The 13372-nt window shown below is 42.9% G+C and overlaps 1 protein-coding gene across 1 annotated transcript in view; it reads left to right on the top strand.

Annotated features, from left to right (window-relative positions):
- Positions 1 to 5684: 5684 nt before the first annotated feature.
- PSD3 (pleckstrin and Sec7 domain containing 3) overlaps positions 5685 to 13372 on the top strand; it is a 144268-nt gene continuing 136580 nt past the window's right edge. Inside the window, exon 1 of the mRNA XM_032763533.2 lies at positions 5685 to 5764. The gene's annotated coding sequence lies outside the window, so the exon portion shown is untranslated. The remainder of the gene's footprint in view (positions 5765 to 13372) is intronic.

Raw genomic sequence — 13372 nt, 5'->3', positions numbered from 1 at the left:
GACATTTGATCTCATTTCTCTGGAAAGTTACATTGATTAATCAGATATCTAACAGAAAGTCTAATCTGCTCTGGTAATGAACATGGTTCTCTACTTCCTTTTTTACTATCAAATGCACAGCTGAAGTGTTGACTTATCTTCAAATAACAGTAGCTCATACAATTATTACCTCAATGACACATTTATCTCTACACACTGAACAACAAATGTCAGGATTAATAGCAAGAGTCTCTTAGGCTCAGGATATGGTTTTATTCTAGTTAACAGGGAGAACCTTCAGGTTTTTATACTCCAGTGACTGCTTCCAAAACCAACCACAACACTGCTGTGGAAACTTTTTTTTAGAGTCATGAAATATCATGTTAGTTTCAGATCTGTTTTCCACAAGCCCCTGTTGATTGGCATTGATTAGATTACCAAGTTGCATGGTCTTTCGCGGGCTGCCATGACCCTGGCCTTCCCAAGCTGCACAGAGGTCCTTGGGGAATGAGGATTATCAGAGCCATGGAGACAGGTGGACTCTAGCTGAAAGGGACTGCACTACTGTGATCTTTCCAAATGTTACACTGTGACGCTGGCTGTTCCACCACTGACCACAATAACTCCTCTTAGGGTGCTGGAAACTCTCTTGTATCTGACTGGTATGTTGTGCATAGGGTTGTACTAGTCTCTGGGGCTCTGCTTTTGGTCCTTACATGGGCAGTCCACATAGAGGAAGACCCAACTGCTCTGCTCCCTCCTCAGATGCTAGTGGTTGCTGAGGCCCAGGCTCTGCCCTGGGGTATTATGCTTGTGACCCTTCTGCGTTCTCTGTTTGTCTGGAATTCACTTGCTGGCCCCTGCCCCCAAGAAGAAAAGGAAGATGTTCAAAAAGGCCAAAAATACCTTCTTCCTTCATGGAGGACGCAGCATTCTCAAGGGGGGAGACTTCCTCCTCAGGGCCAGATTAACACCTAGGCAGCCTAGGCACATGCCAAGGGCCCAGTTGTTGTTTTTTTGGGCAGGGGGGAGAACCGAGCAGGGATGCAACACCCGTACACTAGGTTGCAATGTCACTCACTCACATTTGGCCTTGTCCCGATCGTGATGGAGGGGTGGCAGGGCCCAAACTGAGTAGGCAGTGGGGTGGCCAGTGCTGCTTCTCCACTCTGCTGCTGTGGGGCCAGCTCCTGCACCAGACCACCAGCCAGAGCTTCACTGCCCCAGGCACAGAATGGGGAGCTGCAATTGTGTCTGCACAGGGAAGCTGGCCAGGAGAGGGGCAGCAAGAGCCCTGAGGGTGGGCATGAGGGGGGGCAGTATACGTGCAGTGGGAGCCAGTTGCTGACTGATCTGGGGAGTGTGTGTGTGGGGGTTAACTAAGCAACAACTGTGCATGTGTACTTAGGGCCCAGTGATGAGCTGATCTGGCCCTGTTCCTTACCCTTGGATAGCTCTCTATGTGAATCTGGCAGTAATAGTGGCAGTGGGCTTTTTGAGTCTGATTTAAACAAGCCCCTTATTACAGGTAAACATGCCCCTCCAGAAATCATTATGCGCAAGAAGGGACACTGTTTAATGTTCAATAACTCAGCATCAGTCAGATTAACCTCCTTTTGAAGGTGGTTGCACACAGGTGGCTTTCATTGCGAATACTAGACCAGTGTGTTCTAGCCAAGATAGTCAAATGTGGGGCCTTAAGTCTGTGGGTTGATGTCTAAATAAGGGGCCTGACTCTTAAAAGTGCACACACAGGACCTTCCACTAGGGGACCTGGCGAGGGCTTGGCACTTTGGGAAATCAGGCCATCATCCGCTTAGATAACTAAAGACTGATTCAACAACCTAGCTTCAGATTTAAACAAAATAAATAAATCTTGGCTGTAGACACCTTAAAGGCCTCTGTGTCTTTTAGAAATGTACTGCTCTGCCATTAAGGGTAAACCACATACAGATGCACTGCACTGGAGTACCACTAAGGACCAGCTATAAGGGCCTAATACACCACCGAAGCCTTAGTGAGAATTCTTTGCATTGGAATAAATTTTAATGGCGATGAACTGCATATGCAAATGCCTAGGAAACTTTCATGTGAAACTTCACTAAGAGACATATAATTTGCTACCTTTTTTTTTTGTTACTTCATGCGGCCCTCAAGCTGCTAAATGAGAATAGCGGGTCTGTGTGACATGGGAGAGAGCCATGTGTGCTGTGCAGTTTCAAATAGCTTTATGTATTTAGCAAGCCCAAGCGTGACATGCTGCAGAAATGGAGTTGTTGAGTAGGGTGGGACCTCGCTGCCACAAGGCTAAGAGCTTAATATGATTTAAAGAGTGTTATAACTTGCTTATGAGGCATGTTTCTTCCTAACCTCCAGCTGAGGGAGTTGGCTTATGCCCTGAAGTATGGGGGGTTTATATCACTTCCAAACTTACATTTTATTTTTTAATCCTTACTAATACAGCTCGGAATGTTCCCTGTAAATGTCCAGGCTTTTTCTGAATGCCACTAAGTTCTTGGCTTCTGAGATCTTGTGACTTCAATGGGCTTTGGATCAACCCCAAAGTTAGTGGCAAAATTGGGAACAGAAATCAGGAATCATAACTCCCAGCACTGTGCTTGATCCAACAATTTCAGCCGGGCCCTTTACTGCAGCACAGTCTTCAGAGACAGACTTAATGGCATCTGTCTCTCCATGATGTTAAAACTGCACTACTTCTGGCCAAGACCTTTAAAAATGGGTGCCTAAAGTTAAAGTCCTAAGGGCCTGAACCTCATTTACAGTAAGGTGCCTTTATAATGCCAAAACAGTATAAAAGAGGTCTGAAAGTCAGGATATATTCCAGTGTAAATAATAGGGTCGTCAAGCAATTAAAAAAATTAAGCACAATGAAATAACAATAGAATATCATTTATTTATCTTTGGATGTTTTCTACATTTTCAAATATATTGATTTCAATTACAACACAGAACACAAAGTGTACAGTGCTCACTTTATATTTATTTTTTATTACAAATATTTTCACAGTAAAAAACAAAATAAATAGTATTTTTCAATTCATCTAATACAAGTACTATAGTGCAGTCTCTTTATCATGAAAGTTGAACTTTCAAATGTAGAATTATATACAAAAAAACCTGCATTCAAAAATAAAACAATGTAAAACTTTAGAGCCTACAAGTCCATTCAATCCTACTTCAGCCAATTGCTCAGACAAACAAGGTTGGTTACAATTTGCAGGAGATAATGCTGCTTGCTTCTTGTTTACAATGTCACCTGAAAGTGAGAACAGGAGTTTGCATGGCACTGATGTAGCCAACGTCACAAGATATTTATGTGCCAGATGTGCTAAAGATTCATATGTCTCTTCATGTTTCAACCACTATTTCAGAGGACATGCCTCCATGCTGATAATGGATTTTGTCCAATAACAATCCAAAGCCAAATGGACTGACATTTGTTCATTTTCATCATCTGAGTCAGATGCCACCAGCCGGTTGATTTTCTTTTTTTGATGGTTTGGATTCTTTAGTTTCTGTATCTGAGTGTTGCTCTTTTAGGATTTCTGTAAGCATGCCTCACACCCGTTTCGGTCAGATTTTTGGATGGCACTTCAGATTCTTAAACCTTGGGTCGAGTGTTGTAGCTATTTTTAGAAATCTCACATTGGTACCTTCTTTGCCTTTTTTCAGATCTGCTGTGAGAGTGTTCTTAAAATGAACAACATGGGCAGGGTGATCATCCAGAACTGTTATAACATGAAATATGTGGCAGAACGTGGGTAAAACACAGCAGAGACATACAGTTTTCCCCCAAGGAGAGAAATTTAATTAATGCACCATTTTTTTAACGAGCATCATCAGCATGGATGTCCTCTGGAGTGGTGGCCAAAGCATGACGGGGCATACGAATGTTTAGCATATCTGGCACGTAAATACCTTGCAACGCCAGCTACAAAAGTGCCGTGCAAACGCCTGTTCTCACTTTCAGGTGACGTTGTAAATAAGAAGTAGGCAGCAGTATCTCCCATAAATGTAAACTAGCTTGTTTGTCTTAGCGATTGGCTGAACAAGAAGTAGGACAGAGTGGACTTGTAGGCTCTGAAGTTTACATTGTTTTTGAGTGCAGTTATGTAATAAAAAAAAATCTACATTTGTAAGTTACACTTTCATAATAAAGATATTGCACTACAGTAGCTGTATGAGGTGAATTGAAAAATACTGTTTCTCTTATCACTTTTATAGTGCAAATATTTGTAATCAAAATAATACCATAAAGTGAGCACTGTACACTTTGTGTTCTGTGTTGTAACAGAAATCAATATATTTGAAAATGTAGAAAAACATCCACAAATATTTAATACATTTTAATTGGTATTCTGTTGTTTAACATTGCGATTAATTGTGAGGTTTTTTTGAGTTAATTGTGTGAGTTAACTGCGACTAATCGACAGCCCTAGCAAATAAGAATTGTAGCCCAACTCTATACTTAGACACCTGAGTAAGTGGCCATATTGTTTCCAAGAATGTTGAGCACTCTGCTGTTTTTTTTTTAGGTATCTGAAGGAAGATCTTGGTCTAATTTTAGGCACCTATTTTTATAAATCTTAGCCTATGAATTAAAATGACAGGAATTTCTGGCTCTTGTTGGATGATGCTGTAGTGAACTGGAACAAGAATTTCTTTCCTGATAATATGGCACAATTTGATACTGATTCTGTATGGGTAGGATCCCATCTAACTCCTTAGGGTAGTGAAGAGCGAATATGCTGGTTTAAAGACTTTGACTTTCATCACTTATTCATCTACTGGCACCTGTTGCTCAAGTGGCACCTGTTACACTTTTAGAAAGTCAAACCAGGTTCATGCAGTTTTTCTCCACATCTAAAGAGGCCTCATTTGTGTGCATGCCACAACTGTACAATGAGAAGCATGTCTAATCCAAGTAGCTTCCTTATGAAGAATGCATAGCTTGTTTAATCCTTTGGACAAATCTTTTGTTATACATTTTTGTAGCTGGGTGTAGTATGCAGCTGACTTGATCGGGCAACTTCAGGAGGTTTACTGTTGTTAACTATTCTGATGGATCAGGTCTCGTAAAATGCTTCCCTCCTGAGACTCTTATTCTTTTTACTGTTCAAATATTCATGACTCTCTGTGTAGAATTTTATACACCAATCATCAAAATGCTGAGGCAAATTCAGCAAAGCTGTCTCAGAAGAAGAAAGTTAGGGGTGGGGTAGGAGAGGAGTGGCCAGAAAAGACTGTAGCTGCTGTTTTGGAATGTGGCGTGAGGTGCCCGTCTATCCATTGCAGAAAACATAATGGGTGAAATCGTGAACCTGCTGAAGTCAGCTGCAAAACTTCCATTGACTTCAGCAGGGCCAGGATTCCATTTGAAAGGTCTTCTCCATCTCTAGATTCTGTGATTAAATAGCCCCATCAATATAGATCCTTATAATGAAGTTTGTGTTTCTAAGGCCGGGTCTACACTACGAGTTTAGGTCGAATTTAACAGCATGCCTCTCCTCCTGTTGACTTCCGAGGCGGAAGAGTTTGCTCCGTGGGAAGTGATTTTGAAAATCTCTAATCTGATGACATGCAGAATGATACCATATTAACATTCCATGTTTTAAGTGAAAGACTAACCCTGTTTTTGTTTTGACTCTACAGGCAGAAGCGTTTGTTTGGGTTAACGATGCATTGGCTCATTCCCAGAGTGTTGCCAAGGCCAAATATGAATTTCAGTTTGGTGGGTCAGAAACACAGAAACCTTCAGAAACAGGTAAGTGCTTTTTCCACTGCTCGAAGGACATACAGAGCCTGATTCTCAGTTACATTAAAGCTAGCTTGCAGTGTACTGGGGTAAAGGCGCTTAGAAGTGCATGTTGATGTAATTTGCAGTGTAAAGGAGCCTTGCTCTAAATGAGAATTGGACCCCTTGTGTCAGCACTGATGTGACTGCAGCCCTGTAGCATGTAGCACTGCCTTCCTCTCTGTTTAAATGGGGACACTGTCACGTGACTGTCAAAGTTGTGTGCCAGACATGTTCAGTATTTCTCCCAAAGTCTGTACAATAAGTCTCACAGCTGCTATTTCTGCCAGCTGCACAATGTGAGTAATTTAAACCACACTTTCTAACACTGTTTGAATCAAATCGTTGCCAATTCTTTCGATATTCACTGCATGTATACTTAAAGTCTTTCTGGATGATTCTATATCTGTAGCTACAGTTACCTAAGATTTAATTTAGATATTCTAGGCTAAACACTCAAGCTAAACTTTTTTCTCTGTTTGTATTGGAAAAACTCCACTCACCATTTTATTTTCTGGATGCAGCAGTAAGAAGTAATATCTAGGGGTCAGCCTCCTGTTCGGTAGTAAGGACATTCGACTCCTCCTCCAGCTAGCCCTGGGTCAAGCAGAGTAAAGAGCTGCAGTGGAGATGCTCATTTCTCTCAATTCTTGTTTGGGGTACTACAAATCCTTGCCTTTATTTCAGATCCTTCCAGATCATGGGCTGTCTTTAGGATGCCATTTTTAGTTAAAAGGAAGAGTCTTTTATCACCAAAATTGTGCAAGAATCTGTTCAGAAGCAGATTCTGAAGTGGGCAGGAAAACTAAATGAACAGAATTCAAGTCCAGACGATGAGCAATTTCTCCAAGGCTCTTGCTGAGTTTTATCTTTGTTTTTATCAGGAAATCCAACACGCCTAATTTTTTAACTTGTTTCTTTAGGAAATGTAAACAACTTTACAGATCATCACTAAACATGTTACCAAAGTACAACATGATTCATTATGAACTCATCTCTTGTTTAGAGTATCATTAGGCAACAACACAGTTGTCATGCATGTTCAGTGTTTCTGGGAACATCTTAAAACTGAAAATTGTCTTTACTAACTAACAAACCAAAGCAAGTCCTCATACGTGCTGCCATTGAGAGAAATTTGTCAAATGCAATGGCTTTTGTGGGCAAACATATTGAATAAATACTTACTACCTACCTACCTATCTATTAGTCCTCTGTCTGCTGAGCTGTGTGCATAACATCAACAACTTCCAGTATTTCTCAGAGCTATTCCTCACCCCTGCTAACCCTGTTACCAGTGAGAAATTACCAATAGTCTAGGAGCTATTAATAAATAAAAGATTTATTCTTGGTAATCTGCTTAACGGCTCCCTAGGGGGAGTGGTTTAAAAGGAATATGTGGTAATAAATGTTCAACAATTGTAATACTTGGTTTCAATTGCATTCTAATACTATTAAATAATTGAACATGTCCATCATATAGGCCAGTGATCCCCAATGTGGTGCTGGCGGGCGCCATGGCGCCTGCTGGGGCATTTATGTGTGCCTGCCTAGTGCCAAGCAGGGGACCTGCCGGGAACAGAGAACTCAGGCTGCGGGCACGGTGTTCTCTGTTCCCTGCAGGTGCAGGGCCCGCCTAGTGCCCAGCAGAGGAGAGAAGCCGCGGCCCCACGCCTGCCAGGGACAGAGAACTCTGGGGCTGCAGACTGCGGGCGCCGGTGTTCTCGGTCCCTGGCAGGTGCGGGGCCACGGCTTAAGCCGGAGAGAAGCCGCAGCCCCACGCCTGCTGGGGACAGAGAACTCTGGGGCTGCAGGCACTGGTGTTCTCGGTGCCCGGCAGGTGCGGGGCCCACCTAGTTCCCAGCAGAGAAGAGAATCTGGGCCCCGCGCCTGCTGGGGACAGAGAACTCCAGGGCTGTGGGCACCAGTGTTGTCTGGCCTCGTGGCTTTTCTCTGGCTTCTCTCTTCTCTCTGGATTCATATATTATGTGATATTAAATGTTTTTTGCATTACTTAATGTACAAATACAAAAGAAGCCTTGTAAAATTGTTGGCGTCCGCCACACTCTTCTGAAAACATGAATGTGCTACTGGCCACAGAAAGGTTGGGGACCACTGCTCTAGGCCACCATAATTTTATCAACATCTTTCCCCGCCCTGTGTGTGTGTCTCTATTTTAACCTTTCTGCTTTAAGGTACCATTCAAACAGTAGCTCAAATAAACTCTTATTTTAGTACAAATTGGGGTTGCCTGTCCATACCTCAGTCCAAAACCCAAACCCACTCCTCTGGAGGAAAGAATACCCAATAGCAGGTCTTAAGGTGGCCATCCTGCAGCAAAAAAACATCAGGACGAGGCTTCAAAGAGAAACTGCTGAGCTTCAGTTCATCTGCAAATTTGACGCCATCAGCTCAGGATTAAACAAAGACTGTGAATGGCTTGCCAACTACAAAACCAGTTTCTCCTCCCTTGGTTTTCACACCTCAACTGCTAGAACAGGGTCTCATCCTCCCTGATTGAACTAACCTCGTTATCTCCAGCTTGCTTCTTGCTTGCATATATATACTTGCCCCTGGAAATTTCCACTACGTGCATCCGACGAAGTGGATATTCACCCACGAAAGCTCATGCTCTAAAACGTCTGTTAGTCTATAAGGTGCCAGAGGACTCTTTGCTGCTTTTACAGATCCAGACTAACACGGCTACCCCTCTGAAGTATAAACTAGTTAATTCTTTGTTTCCTTTTAGTCCAGAAGCCATCTCCCCTATTCAGTTTTACTGCCTTTCTTGTAAATCAAATTCTCTAAAAATGTTGCAAGACCACACTGTCTGACCTGAAGGTACTGGTACCGTGGGAAAGTGGACCACCTGTGTTAAGAAAAAGATGCCAGTAAACAATTGGCTAATTTCATGTATTCTGTGGCTCTCCCAATCTTTATCCTGGGAGAAAAATGGACCAGAGTGCTCCTTAGTTGAAGTGTGTGTGTGTGGGGTAGGAGGTGTCATGAATGGAAATTAATTTTCTTTAGCTCTCTGTCTCAAATGCAGCCTTGCCAAAGCATGGGTATGAACTTACAGAGGCCACTGACCAACTGGGAAGGCAGCATTTGTCTGGCATTTCTGTTTAACCAAGCACCACTTTTGGGGTTGGTTGGGAAGAGGCTCTGAGCCTGGAAGATCCTCTCCGCTACCATATTGAAAGCCTTTTAAAAATCACAGGACAAACTTGCATGCCGTTTCTTCAGTTTTTGAAAATGTGGACATGCCAGACTACTATGAAATTAGCAAGGGTTGATGTTCTAAGAAAGGAGGGGAAAAAGCAGATGTTATTGAAGTAAACTAAGACAGCTTCTTAGCCATATGCTGCTAATAACTTTCAGAAACAAAGCCAAACTTAGTTTAACTTGGCATGGGCATTCCATTCATTCGTCTTTTGCTTGTCTTGTTAAAATGTGAGAATATGTTTATGTTGCTGTATGGCTCAATCACTTCAGCACCCAGTTCCAGGTTGTGTGTCTCAGGGACTTCACAGAATACATGTGAAGGCTCCCAGCCGCTCCAAGTCTTTTTTTGTTGGGTGGTAAAAAACAGCCCCTTATTCCTGAGCCAATCAGAAAAGGGCGATTGCCCTGAAAAGGACAGAGGGGTTGAGGTGATTAGCTGTGAGAAGGAGGTGCATTTGTCCAGAAGGTTAACAAAATGGTGAATTCTGTTTAAAGAAATTGACAGTAAGTGGAATAAGTTTCAGCATGGTTTGCCACAACTGTGAAAATGGGCACTAGTTGAAGGCCAGAAGGATAAAGCAGATTGCAGGCAAATGATATCTTCCCCAGTCCTGTTGAAGCACGCAAACGTGCACTTATAAAGCTGTCAGGGGAAAAAAACAAAATTTCTCCTCCTTGTCTTGTTTAAAGCTAATAAAGTCTGAATCTTGTCAGAGGGCTCTTTCCAAGAGGCTTTAAAAACAGACGTTGAAAAAAACATCACCAGAGCTCAATACCTGCCCAAGGCTGTCCCCTCTCCCTCTGCCCCCATGTATTTCGCAGAGCAGGAAGCTGTCTGGGAAATGGGGGGTGAGCAGAAAGGAGTTCACCCCCTCAGGGTATGCTGCAGGAGGCAATTCCACTTATCCTCCTGCTACCTTGGTGCTTTCCTTAGCCAAATCCCATTCCTTCAGCTTCTCAAAACTTTTCAAAAGCAAAACTAAACATGACAAGACACTTCCTGAGTCTACTCACTAATTGAAAAGTCACTTATTTACGTGGATTTGGAAACCTGGAGTATGTAAGTATTTATGGAAATCAGATAGCTATTGGTTAAATATTCTTCTCTTTTACATTTAGGCACAGCCCTTTGTAGTTTCAATGTATTTTTTTAAAAGAAAATTAAGAAAGAGAAAAATCCAGATAACTCCATGTGAAGGTAGAAGGTTACATCTCAGCAACTTAAGGGTAAAAAAAAAAAATCCCTACAAAATGTTTGTTTTTAAAAGAAATGAGAGAGCCAGGAAATTCATCCTGAATTTGGAAAAGAAACTAAAATGTTTGGTATGGAAATACAGTTAGGGCACCTGAATAACCTTTATTCGGACCCTGTGTTGATTCTTTGAGGGCAGTAACTGACATCTGTATCCCAATGAACAGTCTAATCTTACCAGTCATCAAACATCTTAGAATGCTTTCCTCTTAACTGTACAGTTGTCATGCAAATTCTGGCTGCCTTTACATCCACAGGAAAAGACTTGCTTTACAAATTCCTGATGAGCCAGTTCACAGTTCAAGGGGCCATTATCCTCTGGGCTACATTAAGATGCCATGTGCTACCAATTAGGTAAGAATCAGAGCCTATATTTCTACATCTACAAATCTCCCGAGCTTCAATCATGGCAATGATAGCGCTTATGTTCACCTATGCTCATGTTATGTGACAGAGCACCGCACTACAGTTATTGTTTGTACAAGCTCAGTCCCTTCTGTCGCCTGAGACTGTCAACTGGAAGCAAAAGATTCTGGTTGCCTTATGTAAAGAAAATATCGGAATACTTTTCTCTCACACTTGGCTAAGCACTGTGCTTGTTTCACTAATCTTTTTGCCTCTCTCTGCTCTCTTCCTCTACCCCACTTGCCTCACTGCCCTTCTCCACATCATTTCCTCTTTCTTTTCTGCCTCTGCTCTTCTCAAAAGATAAACCTCCTCTTCCCATCCCCACCTTCTGGATCCTCCTTCCATCAGGTAATGTTTCCCTGAACCTTTGTTCTCCCTGTATCCCTTCCTTATCGCCAAATTCCCTGCTATCCTGTCCCTTAGGCCTTGGCTACACTTGAGAGTTGCAGCGCTGGTGGTGGCTTTACAGCTCTGTAACTCACTCCCTGTCCACACTGGCAAGGCACATACAGTGCTGTATCTCCCTGGCTACAGCTCTGGTTGTACTCCACCTCCACGAGAGGAATAAAGAGAACTGCGCTGCTCTTGCAGCTCTGGGGTGCCAGTGTAAACAGGGAATAATCTTACTACGCTGTAACTGACCTCCGGAAGCTTCCCATAATGCTTTTAAGTGAAGGTCTCGCTCTTTGTTTTGTTGTGATACCTCTGTTTGTTTTGTTGTGAACTCAGGACTCCCGGAGCTGCTTATCAAAAAAACAAAGACAGCTCCTGTTTGCTGTGAATGAGCTCCCTTTGGAACGCCCACAGCTAGTGTTTGCTTGAAGAGAGGGGAGAGAGAAGCAGCACGGCTGGTGAGGGGGTCGGGTCCGTTTTGGGGAGGCTGCTTATTTGGTCTGTGAGGAAAAAAACAAAGAGGGCTATTTGCTTTCAGTGAGTGAGAGGGGGTCGGGGAGGGGGTCGGAACTTTGTTAGCACTGCCTTGCGAGTGTTGGCTCCAAAAATCCACTCTCTCTCTCTCCCCCACACTCCCTGTCACACTCCACCCCACCCCCACTTTTGAAAAGCACGTTGCAGCCACTTGAACGCTGGGATAGCTGCCCATAATGCATCGCTCCCAGTGCTGCTGCAGATGCTGCAAATGGGCCACGACAGTGTGCTGGTAGCTGTCAGTGTGGACAGACTGCAGCACTTTCCCTACTCAGCTGTACAAAGACAAGTTTAACTCCCAGTGCTGTACAGCTGCAAGTGTAGCCATGCCCTTAGGTTCCACATGTTCCCTCACGTACATTCCTACTCTGGCTCCTCTCTCGCTACCTTTCTCCTTTTTCCTCTGGACTGACCCCCTCATCTAAAAACCCAGTCGGCCACGACCTCTTCATCTCTCACTCTTTCCACTCCCAAGGCAATTCCGGACACCTGGATTTCTTTCTCTGAGGTTTCCCTCTGCAGCTGTGCTCTCTTGGTGAGCCCCCAAACTACTACTTTTAAGAGACCAAAGCAGAGATTATTCTTTATGTATAAGTGGTTAATTGGAATGGACAGAAAACACGAGGAGAACTATATGGAATGTGAAATTAGGATTACAGACCTGCCCAAATTAAATGGGATTCAAATGCAAAATTTTTAAAATGGTGAAATTCAAGCCTCCATCTGTAAATTCATCACTTTGTCAGATGTATTTGAATCCACAGGTTGTGAATGGATTTTCAGCTAGTTATCCCACTGCAATACTAGATATATTAGAGTAGCAAGAGTTCTGAAACATTAGTGTGGGACTGTGTTACATTGTCTCATCGTTAACCCGTGGAACTCATTGTCACAAGATGCAGTGTGGCAAAGAGCTTTGTAAGGAAGAGGATCTTCATCGCTACATTTGACAGAATTAAATTTTTTTTATTAAATGAAGGATATAAACACCATAATGGTTCAGGCCATCAGACAGTGCTTAACTGATGGGGATTTAGGAAGAACCATCCTTTCAGGCAGATTATTTAATGCTTTTTTGCTATGCAGTCACTTGCACCTTCCTCTGAAACATCTGGTACTGGCCACAGTCAGATGAACCCTGGGTCTGATCAAGTGTGGCAGTTCCCATTTTGTTGTTCCTCCCTTTGGCATGCTCCATGGTCAGTCAAGGATTGAATGCTGCAGATGTGAGGCTAGCCCCAGAATCAGCAGTGACGGACTAGAAATCCAGACTTCAATAATGATCTGAGGAAACAAAATAAAAGGCTCTGAGGCATTATACTAACAACTATATTGTTTTGTAAGAGGGCTCTGGAAACAACCTGACCTAAATATGAAAACAGAGTGGTTAAAGTTGTTATAATAACTGGCAGCTGCTTTCTGTGAAGGAGATAACCACATCTTAGACTCAATAAACATTGCAGCTCAGGGTCAAGGATATCACAGCAAACCAGTTAAAGAAAAGAATTTGAAAGTATATTATTAAGGTTGTAGAATCAAGTGCTCAGGAATCAGGAAGCACCACTATTAAGGTAGCAGTATCTTTATACTACAGACTGGAAACTGAGACATGCAGAGATCAAGGGCAAAATCTGCAAGAGTCCATTCATTTTGGATACCTGTTTTGAGCCACTTGGGGCCTGACTTTTTCAAAGGCACTGAGCATCCGTGATTCCCCGTGGGAGCACTCAGCGCTTCTGAAATTCAGGCCCCAGGTGCCTTGCATTGGA

This window comes from Chelonoidis abingdonii, chromosome 6 (assembly GCF_003597395.2).
Source record: "Chelonoidis abingdonii isolate Lonesome George chromosome 6, CheloAbing_2.0, whole genome shotgun sequence".
NCBI lineage: Eukaryota > Metazoa > Chordata > Testudines > Testudinidae > Chelonoidis > Chelonoidis abingdonii.
This window is presented reverse-complemented; position numbering and strand designations above follow the sequence as displayed.